This window comes from Serinus canaria, chromosome 12, assembly GCF_022539315.1.
Source record: "Serinus canaria isolate serCan28SL12 chromosome 12, serCan2020, whole genome shotgun sequence".
Classification (NCBI taxonomy): domain Eukaryota; kingdom Metazoa; phylum Chordata; class Aves; order Passeriformes; family Fringillidae; genus Serinus; species Serinus canaria.
In genome coordinates, this window is record NC_066326.1 from 1,624,609 (window position 1) to 1,637,710 (window position 13,102).

Here is a 13,102-nt window from a genome sequence, read left to right on the forward strand (position 1 = left end):
AAATATCATTTTATGCTTCACCACCTAATGCTAGACCCAAAGCAGGCTGCAAGGAGAGGCCCTGGCAGAGGCAGCTGAGCAGAGAGGCACAGGGAAGGAAGGGGAAAATTGGGAATGGGCAAATCAAGATTTAAAAGGTTTTCATTTAATTATCATTTAACTTTCTAATTGCATTTTACCTTCAGGAATGAGGTAGACAAGTGGCACTGCCAGGAGCTGAGATGGCAATTCCAGCACTGCCTCTGGCCCTGGGGAAGCACAGAGTGGTCCAAGGTGGTGTGTGATGGCCACCCAACCCTTTCCACAGCCTGAAGAATTGTGGAAATCAGCAATACTGGCAGCAAAAGAGCAAATTCCTGTGTATTGTTTGGGCAGGTCTGTGTCCTTGGGAGCCACCACCAGCGTGGGACAGAGCCTGGGCAGGAAGGTCAGTCCTGGCTCCCTCCGAGGCTGCAGCCCTGAGTTATCATCACCCTGCAGGTGCCTCCTGCTGCCACTTCAACCCCCTTCACCTGGGCTTTCCGCCACGTCACTCACCCTGTGCGTTTCCCTTCTTCCCATCTTCCCCCTGGGCTTTTCCCCCTTCGTCACACCCTGGGCTTTCCCCCTCTTCCCCTGTGCTTTCCCCCACTTCATCACCCTGGGACTTTCCCCCCTCCTTACCCTGGGCTTTCTTCCCACTTCAATCACCCTGGGCTTCCCCCTCTTCACCCTGGGGCTATTCCCCACTTCACCTGGGCTTTTCCCACCTCTTCCTCCCCTGGGCTTTCCCCCCTTCTTTCCCCCTGTTCTTATTCCCCTTCTTTCACCCTGGGCTTTTCCCCCCTTCTTCGCCTGGGCCTTTCCCCCTTCTCCCCCCCCTGGGCTTTTCCTTCTTTCAAACCCTGGGCTTTTTCCCCTGCTTCCCCCTGGCGCTTTATCCCCCTTCTTCTCGTTCCTCCCCCTGTGCTTTTCCCCCTTCTGCACCCTTGGGCTTTCCCCCTTCTCCCCTTGGGCTTTTCCCCCTTCTTCCCCCTGGGCTTTCCCCCTTCTTCACTCTGGGCTTTTCCCCCTTCTTCCCCCTGGGCTTTCCCCCCTTCTTCCCCCTGGGCTTTCCCCCCTCTTGCACCCGGGGCTATTCCCCCCTTCTTCCCCTGGGCTTTCCCCCCTCTCCAACCCTGGGCTTTCCCATCCCCCCTTCTTCACCTGTGGCTTTTTCCTTCTTCACCCCTGGGGCTTCTTCCACCCCTCCCTTCACCCTTGTGCTGTTTTCCCCCCTCCTTCCCCCTGGGCTTTTCCCCTTCACCCTGGGCAGGGAGAGGCTCCCTGAGTTCTGCCAGGGGCTCTGAATCCCAGGGGGCAGTGGCAGCAGAGGGGCTGCTCCGTGCTCCATCCTTCTGCTTCCCCAGGGCTGTCCCCAGGGATTGTCCCCAAGGATTGTCCCCAGGGATTGTCCCCAAGGATTGTCCCTTGCCCAGAGCAGCTCCCCCTTCCCCGGGACATTCCTGTCCCCTCGCTGCTGTTTCACAAACAAAACCTCCCTGAATGGAAGGGAATTCTCCCCGTGCTTCAAAGCCAGAGGTAAATACAGCCTGAAACACAGAACAGCTCCTGGAGATAGGGAGAAATCCTGGTTTAAGCATCAGCCTGTGTATCTTGGTATTCCTTTTTTATTTTCTTTTTGTTGTATTTCTTAAGGCAAACCTTTACAGGCTCACAAAAGTGACAAAAGATGCAGTGATATCCCTTCAGCTCCCTGAAAAGGAGGATTTCCAGCAGAAATGGAAATCAGTGAAATCCTCTCACTTTCTTTCCTAGCTTTTTAACAACCATACCCGAGGTTTCTGACACCCAGAACTTGCTTGAAAAGTTAAGAAAAGAAAACACAGCTGCAGGGTTTTAAAGCAGAGCACACCCAAGTCAAAATAATCTGACTATAAAATCTGGGAGCTTTTCACTCACATGGAGGTTTTCCCACTAAGGGAGATCCTGAGAGACAAGGTCATTGAGACTCCTGGTGAAATTGGTGGGGTTTTACTTCAAATCATAATAAATGTCCTTTTGTGGTGAATGATCTACTGTGACAATGTTTGCCAGCTGAAGCCCACGGAGCCTTGAAGTGTTGCTGATTTTGTTTTCTATTAATGAGGGTAATTATGTTTACTTTGCCACTTGGGATCGTATCATCATTGAAATAATTAGTGCATTTCCAGATACTTTGATAGATCTGAACATTTCCTCTAAAAGCCTCCAAATGCAAACACAGAGAACAAGAAAGGAGCATAATTATATTATTTTTCAATTTAAATGTTTTTAGATCAGTGTCAGCATTGGGAGGGGGAGTGGCACAGGGGTTGGAGTGGAGCTGAATTTTACAGAGAGAGGACTGGCTCATGTTCTTAGAGAAGGGATCAAAGACCTGGAAGGACTCTCTGGAGCAGGACTGGCAGCTCCTCCCTTCCAGCACCTCCCTTCCAGCTCGGTCCTTGTCCCAAGGATTCCCTCTGGATCCCAGAATGGCTCCAGATGTTCCTGCAGCTGCAGGGGCTGCCTTCCCCACACCCTGTCCTGGGAGGATGTCCAGGAGCTGCATCCTTTGGAGAGAATTGCTCTTTCTGTCTGCCTGGGAGGTGCTTTGGAGATGTTTTCCGTATCATTTTTTGCTTTTTACCCAGAGTAAAGTATTCCCCAAGAGTCTGGGTGAGCCCATCCCTCTGGTGCCTGAGAACTGCAGATATTTTTGGGGCACGAGGGGTTCTCCATTGTAATCCATTAAACAAACTCTCCACACACTTGTTCCAGTGGGGACTGACATTTTTGGATGCAGATATCACCCTGGATTCCCGGAGATGTGGGTACAGACCAGGATTTGTGTGTTCCAGCCGTGGCTTTGTGTGTCCTCAGTGAGCAGCAATTAGCAATTAGCAATTAGTGAGCTCAGCACTTGGTGGGAGTCTGAGCCCCTGGGGGATGCTGCAGCCTTTCCTCAGCACATTCTGCTCTGAAACTTCCCAAGGACAGGCTCTGGAACTTCCCAAGGAGAGCACAGCCCGCAGGATTTAGGGACAGGAGGCCATCAGGGCTGCAGAGCATCTGCTGCTCCAGCTGTTCCAGCTGTTCACCCCAGAGCTCTCTGCCCCACAGCTGCTGCCTGTGAAGCTGCAGGGGGGTGATCAGACCCTCACCTGGGGTAGGACACGCTGGGGGATTCCTTAACCCCTTCCTGGGCTGATCCCAGCTGGCTTCCATCTCCCTGGAATTAGAGAATCAACCTTGAAACTCAGGAAATGAGGAGGGATCCTGGCTGAGGGTCTGTTCTGAGGACACAAAATCTCATTAGTTAAGGAAGGTTGAAGCAGAATTGTTTTGCCTGATGATCTAATTCCTTACCTGGCTGGTGTTTTCCCTGGGCTGCTGAAGCCTGGCTTTGTTTCACTGCAGTTGGAAATCGTAGCCACAGGCACCAGAGGATCCCTGATGAGCTGAGTGCCTTTTCCTTGGTGTGTTCTTCATTTCAGAGCAGTGCTGGTTCATTAGGGCAGGGGCCTGGGAATGATGATTTCTGTGTTACTGACATGGTGGAGGTGCCAAAAATAACCAAAGTCCAGGAACACACGGGTAAAACCCTAAAGCAAAAACTTGTGGCTCTAAAGAAGGTTTAAAAAACACCTTGGATCTTCATCTGATGGAGCTTCCATAGTGGAAAAGAACAATTGACAACCCAAAGCAGGCAGAGTGAGAGATCCACATCCCAGCAGGCCCTAAACCAGGCTGCTTAAAATGAACCCTCTAATCTGCATTGCAGCTCTCATGTTTAATATTCACCGGGGCCAAGGGGCACCACAGCCTCTCCTGCTAATCCCAAATAATCTCTTTCATGTTCAGGGGGATCTTGCTCCCAGTCCTGACTACAGAACCAGGAATTAATTGCAGGATGGCTGTGAGCCTGATGGGTTTTGTAGCTGCCTTCCCCATAGCTGCAGGCTATGGCTCCTGTTCTGGGCTTTTGATCTTGTAGTGATTGTGTTGGCACGATCTGGTGAACCTCCAGAACCCTGCTGCAAGGCCTGAGCAGTGCAAATTAAGTTGTGTGGGGTGAAAAGTGTGCAGGTCCCAGAAGTTTCCAAGGGAATGATGCTGGGAAGTGGTGCTGGTAATTCACTTGTTCTGTTTCATGGCAGCAAGTTAGGTTTGGGGACAAAATAATAAAGGACAAAAGAGGTCTCAGAAGGTGGTCTGAGGTGCATTTGGCAGAGCTGTGGTACCATATTTTGTTAATTATTGTTAATTATGCAGATGTAGGTGAAACATTTGTACATTTTATAAAAAATACGCTGTGCTTGGTCTTCCTGCTCTGCAAATGAAGTTTTAGAGAAGGCAGAAATAAAGAGACTGGAAGAAAAAATTAAAAAAAAAAAACCAACAAAGCCAAATGTTCCCTAAACAAGTTGCACTAGCAAGACATTTGGAAGCAACCAGAATGTTCCTTCTTAAAACCTGGAGACTGGAAGTAACCCACAAACCCACATTTTGGAGGGAAAATCCTTGGGGTTTTCCCCCCTGCTGCTCTCAGGGGAGCTGGGGAGAGGAGAGATGCTCTGGGCACTCAGCAGCTGCAGGATGCTCTTTGGAAAAGCAGATTTTTCCCTTGGGTTGCTGCTTCCAGCCAGGACCAATAAGGAAAATAGATGATGTTAGGCAGTTATGTGCTAGAAGTGCCTCATTTTATTTTATTTCCCTCCAGAAAAAATAAAAAAAAAACCCCAATGTTTTCAGGGGAGTAAGTCTGTTTAGGAGTGAAATCCTCCTGGGCAGAGGCCAGCTGGAATCTTTCCATTTGGTTAACTGGGAGGGGTGGGAGCAGCAGGGCTCCCTGAGGTGCTGCTGCTGTCACTGTCACACTGGGGGAACATCAGCTCACTGAATCCCAGCTGGAGTGCAGCATCCTGCAGCAGAGCTCTGCTGGGTGAGGGGAGCTGGGGATGGCTCTGCTGGGGTGGACAGGGAGGGGCAGGGGGAGGTGGGGGTGTGCTGGGGCTCACTGGGCTCCCAGCACCAGGGAAGAGCTGAGAACCTTGACTCCATGGCTCAGAAGGCTGATTGATTATTTTATGAGATATATGATAGTAAAAGAAAATGATCTATTAGAACTACACTAAAAGAATAGAGGAAAGGATTTCATCAGAAGGCTGGCAAGGAAAGGAATGGAATGAGAATAAAATCTTGTGACTGACCAGAGAGTCAGAGACCTGGACTGGGATTGGCCATTAATTAAAAACAACCCCATGAGACCAATCCCAGATGCACCTGGTGCATCCCACAGCAGCAGAGAATTGCTGTTTTTCCTTTCCTCTGAGGCTTCTCAGCCTCTCAGCCCTTCTGGCAAAGGGATTTCTCAGAAGATATCATGGTGAAGGTGGGGGTTACAGAACCCCCCAGGCTGCCCTGGCTCTGGGACCCCTGCACGGGTTTGCAGGAAATCCTGGTTTGTGAGACCTGCTGATTGATCATTAATAGTGATTGATCATTAACAGGTGATTAAATCAGAGCCACAGGAGGGGTCTGTGTGGGACCTGCTGATCGATCATTGATAGTGATTGATCATTAATAGTGATTGATCATTTATAGGTGATTAAATCAGAGCCACAGGAGGGGTCTGTGTGGGACAGGGGCTGGGAGCCCCCCGAGAGCACAGGGACAGTGTTAGACCAAGTTCAGGATGATCCCAGTTTCCATTCCAAGGGCTCTCCTAGAAGAAAGCTTTATATTCAACAAAGTGGGCATAGAACCAGCTCCCAAACCACACCCAGTTCTTGCTTTATCAGTGGGGTTTGGTTTAAAGCAAAGTTTCCCCTTTTCTAACAGGTAAGACAAGTTGGAAAAAGCCTTTTCTTTGCACCTCAAGTTTTAACTTGTGCCCAGACCTGCTGTGATGGATGGACCTGGAGGTTTTGCTGAGTGAATAAATCACAGAGCTGATGTTTGAGGAATTGCAGGAAGGCATAATGAGTGAAGAGGTGATGAGTCTCATAAATGTCACCTTGGTTTTAGCAGCACAGGTGAGGGTGGTTTGCTGTTCCAAGGATTGATTGCCCTGTCTGGGCTGGGCAGTGTCACCTGTGCTGAGCTCTGAGTTTGGGGGTTTTAATCCAGCTGCCCCACATGAACCAGCTGTTCAACACTGCCTTCTCTTAAAAAAGAAAAATTAATTTTCTTTAATTGTTATAAATAAGAGAAAAAAAAGTGGAGAAAGCAGATGGAAATTTGAATGTCATTGTTCTGTTTGCCAAAACCCCAGCCCTGGCCTCAGCCTGACCCCTCTGGAGAGCTGGAGGTGTGGGAGAGAGCACAGAGCACAAATAATTCTCTTTTCCCTGCCCTGAACAGAGCTCTCCCTCAGCTCTGCCGAGGAGAGACCCCTTGAAATATCCCATTAATTAGCTAATGCCTAAAAAGGGCTCTGAAGAGGAAAAGCATTAAATAAACAGCAGCAGTGTTAATATTATTTTTAATAAATAGGAGAGCAGATTCCATAGTGAAGGCTCTTTGTGTAACATCCCATGGCCCTTAACTACAGAAGAATTAAATAATAACTCATTATTTCAAGCTTAGACTTTAGGCGCTGTATAGAGGTCAGGCTTTTATTTTCCTGAAAAATAGGTTAAAAATTCAAGCATTTTTCTATTTTTCTCTTCAGGAAGATGAAGGAGGGCAGCATGACAATGGCCTGCACCTCTTACCCACTGCTCAGGTACATAATGGGGCTGGGAGGCTTTTCTAAAAACCACTCTGGTCCTGTGCTGAAATTCTGTCCAGCTCCCTTGGAACGAGCTCCAAAGGTGGATAAAGGAATCTGGATCACACAGACGAGCTCCTGAAGGGAAGACCAGGCACAATGGAGAGCAGGAATGTTATGTAAGTGCTTTAATTGGAAAGGAAAACATCCTCACCTTTTCCTGGGAGCTGCTTCCCTCGTGGACTGTGGGGGAATGGGAGAAGTGGGGCTTGCCTGCAGGGATCAGCTTGCCTCCTGCAGTCAGCATTTCCTGACTTACTGACTTCAGCTTTGGGTTTCACTCCCAGCCCTGGGATCTAAGGGGGGTCTCTCCCTTCCCTGCCTCCTTCCCTGCCTCCCTCCCTGCTCAGGCTTTGCAGGATCTCCTTCAGTCTGAGATCCACCAAACCCTGTTAGCTGGGAGGGCAGAGGAGAATCCTGGGGGAGACTGCAGTGGGGTTGGGATGTCACTGTGGTATTCTCTGAACAATCCCTCCACCAGATTTCTCCTCCTGGGAAGCTGAGCAGCCTCAGCTTCTCCATGGTTTGCTCCTCAGGAATGTGGCCTGGAGATTGTTTATCCAAACATGTGAATTGTTTGTAATCAATGGCCAATCCCAGCCAGTTGTGTTGGGCTCTCTGAGTCTGTCACAGGTTTTTATTATTCATTCTTTTCCAGCCTTCTGATGGCTCCTTTCTCTTTCTTTAGTGTAGTTTTAGTATAGCATTTTCATATAATGATATAATATCATATCATACATATAATATTCAGCCTTCTGAGAGCTTGGAGTCAAATTCTCATCTCTCACCTCGTCCTGGGGACCCTCCCAACAACACCACAACCTTGGGATCCTGCATCCTCCCTTCCTGACAAGCAGCACCCACTCAGCTCCAGCTTTATCCCACGCCCTTCTCTGAGACAAGCCCAGCAGCAGCTCCGTGCTCCCTCTGCCACCACTCCAGGGACCTTTTGTGGCCTTCCCAGAGAGCCAAAGCTCAGCTCCAGGTCACCTTTCCAAAGCCCCTCAGGAATTGCTGTGTCTGAACCTGCATCTGACCTGAGGGAGGCAATCAGGGGCTGGAGCTGCTCCCCACAGCCCCAGAGCCCACAGTTATTTCAAACAATGCTGGATCATGCCCCATAAATTCAGTAAGGTGACCCAGGAGTGTTCATTAAAATTTATTTTAGCCACACTTATTGTCACTTGAGAGCCTAAACAAGGAGTGATGGTTCCTGGAGCAGTAACAGTAAATTCTGGTTACTGCAAACACAAATGCCTCATTACATCCAGTCAAGGTCTATTTCCCCTTTACAGCCATAACTGCAGGAAAGCATTGGTTTTAATTTATGGAGGAGGATGCACTGGAATCTTGGCTTCCCTATTTACACAAACACAGAGCCAATTAATCTCCTGTAAAGGATCCAGAGTGGAGGGTCAAATGTACAGAATTCCAGAGTGCCCAGGGGCTCCTCCCTGTGGGACAGCCCATCCCAGGGTGCTTTAATGAAAACCTGTTCCAGAGGGAAGCACAAACAGCAGGAAAATGGACCATTCCTTACTTTAAATGGAATTTTATGCTCTGTGATCCTTTCAGTGAAAGCTCATGTGTGGATTTTCATTTTCATTTGGATTGGGGTGAGAGTCGTGTCAGAGGAAGAGGAACAGCCCAGGTAGCAAAACCTGCTGCATTTTTATTGCAGAATTATTTGTCTCACCATCCCCCCTGTGAAACGTTCTGTGATTTAGCACAAAAGCTTTTAGAGCAATGCAGCAGCACCCACGGGGCAGCTCTGGGTGGAAAAGGGAGCTCCAGGGTCAGGATCAGCCCTGCTGCATGAGCATCTTTGGGCTCTCACACTTGATTGTGCTGCTCCTGAGGGATTACCCAGCCCCAGGCCTGACCTGCAGCTTGGATGGGTTATGGACAAAGGAGAGGGAGCTGCAGCCTGCATGGGCAGGTGCAGAGAGCCAGGGAAGAGCCCTTTTTGTGTTCCATTCCTCCCAAAAATCCTAACTGTGCTCCACAGGTAATGAATGAATTGTACCAGTGAGCAGCCAGCAGAGGAAAGGAGCCAATTAAAGAATATTTAGGTGCTGTAAATATCTGGAGAGCAGTGGCTGTTGTGTGAATCTCTGCAGATGCAGCACTTTGGCCCAAAAGCCTTTCCCAAGCTGTTGCCTGAGCAGGAAGGCAATCTGGTGGTTCCCAGACCTGTGTGTTCCTGAGCAGGGAGAGCAGATCTGCCTGTCCATTGATTGAATTTCACCTGAGAGTCCTTGGGCAAGAACAGGAGCAAACCCCAGGACGTTCCAGCAAAACCTCACCTTTGCACATGCTGGCTCTTTCCAGAAGGAACTCATTCCTGCAATAATTCCATTTTTTCCTGCTGTCCCCTGAAGGTTTGTATTTTCCAGTTCAGACCTTTAGCTCGATCCCAGCCCCATCTCAGCCTGTTTTATTGTTGCTGCAAGAGATAAATTTTGGAGATTGCTCACATGAAATAGCTGATGCTATTTTTTGATTCCTTGGACATGGCACAGCTGTTCTTTGCCCTCTCTAGGACTTTGAAGATCAGGAATTCAATGTATCTTCCAGGGCACAGCTATTTTTTAAGAGGAATTTTCCTCATAAAAGGTTTTGGCATTAAAATTGTGGAGTTCTCGTCACCTCTTTGGAGAATCAGAGCCAAAAAAAAAAAAAACACTTTTGGATTTTTGTGGCCCAGATTTGAATGTGTGATTTTGCATTGGTGTTGTGTTTGCCTGGAGCAATGGAATCGATGGAAAGCAGCTTTTGGAAATCAAAATGAAAGGAGAAATTAATATTTTTTTGTCTCAAGAGTTCTCCAAATTGTTGTTATTTTAGAACCTGATTGTTTTTTAGAGTTTTACAGATTTCTGGTTTTATTCTGTACAGTGAACTCGTTATTTAGGGGCTGTTGAAGTGACAAATTCTTGTTATTTCTTTTGAAAAGTTTAAAAGGGCCCTGCTTCCAAAGGACTGTGTTGTAAAAAGGCTTTTCCAGCTTGTCCAGCTCTTTCTGGTGTCATTCCCAAAATTCTTCATCCCTGCCCTGACCCCATTCCAGCTCAGTCAGTGGCAGCTTCTCTGTGCACACAGGGCTGGGGTTTGTAAAATTTTCATTTGATTTATTAAAAAAAGAAACACAGCGAAATGGAGTTTTAAAAAAATGTTATTTTTCTTTAATTGTTATCAATAAAAGAAAACAATCAATAGCAGGAAAAAGAAAAGTGGAGGAATGAGTTGGAAATGCCTGAATTTCCTTGTTCTGCTTTCCCAGTTCCAGGAGAGTTTTGTGCAGTCATTCCAGGTACAGAACTAACCTGCAAATGTCACTTTGTCCTGGAAACAGTGCCCTGGAAATGAGATGTACCCTGACAGGAACACATCCAGTGCAGCAGCAGTTCCATTGCTGAGGGAAGATTCACAAAATCCTCTTGAAACACCAAAAATTCCAACTTTTGGCACTTGTCGAGTCGCTCTCCTTGCACCCTGGATTGAGTCAATGCAAATGATTATTCTGCTTTTCCTAATCCCTGCAAATAATTCCAATAAATGCAGCTGGAGATCCCTGCCCTGCTCTGGTGGGGCTGGATGCATTACATGCCAGAGCTCCCAGCCTCCCATTGATTGATTCTTTGCACTGGACCTTAAAAATCCATTAGGGAAGAAGTTGGATGATGTGAATTAATTCTAAATCCTTTGTTGGGAGGAGCAGCTGGGAAAAAAAAAAAAAAAAAAAGTCCTTTCAAAACCATTAATCATAATTCCAAATAGACTGCTAACTTTAAAATAAACTTCACAGTGAATTGGAGGACAAATCCAAGGAAGGTTTGAACTCCCTGGCCCGACTGCACTGAGGGGTTTCTCAAGTGTTTTCCTGAGTCTTTCTTCAATATTTTGAATTTGCTTTGTTCTGGTAGGAATATGGTGATGAGCAGCTGATTGCTGTTTCATAGATAAGATCTGACACCACTCTGGAGGCAGCTGAAGAATCAAATAAATAAAGCTTGAATCAAATAAATAAAGCTTGAATCAAATAAATAAAGCTTGTTGTCTCCTCCCAGGTAACACCATTAATCAGGCAAAACTTTGTTCAGAACAGAAAAACCCCTCTTTTTGAACTCCTCAGCCATTATTAATTATTAAAATTAATTTATTGAGCAGGTTGTACTCCCCCTGCTCCCAACACCTCAATCTTAGCAAGTTAATCATTGGACTTGATGATCTTTTCCAAGCTAAACTTTTTATGAGCTGTGGATCACTGTGGAATATTCCCCCTAAAATTCTAAGTTCCTCTCCAGTGAGGAAAACCAGGAATTTTCTAAAACTTGCAGGTGAACTTGAGAAAAAAAACCTCACTGCAAATATATTTAAATATTTTCCCTGTTCCCCCAGGTCCCAGAGCCAGCAGTGAAGTGCCACCACCACTGCCATGAGCCTGGAGAGCTGGGAAATACAGATTAATCCTTGTCAAGGCCAAGAAGTGCCTGAGACACCCCGGAGCTCCAGCCTGCATTTCCAGGTGGGCACTGAATCCATCGGTGCCTGTGGCAGCTGGGGTAAAATTCCGTGTTGGTTTGTACGTGACAGAATGTGGGGCTGTGGTACAGCAGAAATTCAGGGGTCAGCTCCTCCTGGGACACCTCTGTCCCCACAGAATCTCTGGATCTCTCTGGAGCTCACAGGGATTTCCCATGGGAAATTCTTGTGCTGCTCAGCCTCAGTGAGGGGCTGGAAAGGGGGGGTGGAGCTTCTCCAAGGGCAGGAATGGTGAGATCAGCACAGGCTCTGAATGTGGAGCCTTGTGAACAACCGAGCCCTGAAAATGTTATTTACAATGGCAGGAGCCTGCAGTTTTGATCCCCTAACAGTGTTCCACACTGATCACTTATTATCATTATCAAATATAAATGTTACTGTAAAATATATATACATAGATTTATAATATCATATAATATATATTATATATAATATAATATAATATACTATAATATAATATCCTATACTATAATCTAATATAACATATTGTATCTCGTACTATCTCTCGTCTTATCTTCTATCATCTTCTTCCTCGTCTTCTATCGTCTTCTCTTCTCCTCTCGTCTTCTCTCGTCTTCTCTTCTCCTCTCGTCTTCTCTCGTCTTCTCGTCTTCCTGCTCACTCTTCTCTTCTCTCGTCTTCTCTTTCCTCTCGTCTTCTTCGTCTTCTCTCGTCTTCTCTGCTCCTCTTCTCTTCTCTCGTCTTCTCTTCTCCTCTCGTCTTCTCTCGTCTTCTCTCGTCTTCTCTGCTCCTCTTCCCTTCTCTCGTCTTCTCTTCTCCTCTCGTCTTCTCTCGTCTTCTCCTCTCTCTTCTTCTCTATCTTTCTCTTCTCTTCTCTTCTCTTCTCTTCTCTTCTCTTCTCTTCTCTTCTCTTCGATCTACTTCTCTTCTCTGCCTTTTTCATCTGTCTTATCTCCTATCTCGTCCCTTTGTCGTATCTCTACTATGTCCTCGCTCTCCTCTATGGTCTCACTCTCACTCTGTCGATATATAACTTACTGTCCTACTTACATTATATGTACTACTTATATATATAATCGATACTCTCTCTATGTATATACATGACCATTTGGAAGTCCTTCTGCAGCCTGCCTCAAACCTCAATTTTCTAATTTTTAATTTTTTTAAAAAAATTTTACATTCTTGTTTTGAAAAATGTGCCAGAAGCTTGGAAGGACAGCATAGAGCCCCAATTCCAGCCCAGCATCCATAGCAGCTACACAGGAAAAAGGATAGGGCTGTTAAGGCAGACTATTATTCCTTTAGAGATTTGCTTCCCTTAATTTGCATAGAACTGTCTTTGATTAAAAATTGCCTGTCACAGAAGCAGCTCGGTGATTTTTTTTGTAGCAGTCATCATTTCCCCTAATGAGAATATTTTTTATTCAAAGGTATGTTTTTATTCATTCGAGATGTTCTCTTTATTTTATTTATTGCTTGTAACTGAGTGTATTCAATTAGAAAACTGGAGATCCTGCTGTGCTTTAACTGCTGGTAATTGAGCTGCATTTCTGTGCTGCAGGTCTGCTTGGGCAAGGAAGATGTGTGGGTTCTTCTTCCGGAATAATTTTGTGCAGTTTTGCTCTGGAGAGGCTGAATTTCACTCTGAGAGTCCTGGCAGTCAAAGGACAGCATTGCTGGGCAGTGGGCAGAGCTGGAAAGGGAGATTTTTTTCTTCCCAGTGTTTGGGTGAGTTTTAAACTCTTCCCATCAACTGTCCTTCCTTCCTTCCTTCCTTCCTTCCTTCCTCTTCTTCCTTCCGTCCTTCCTTCCTTCCTTCCT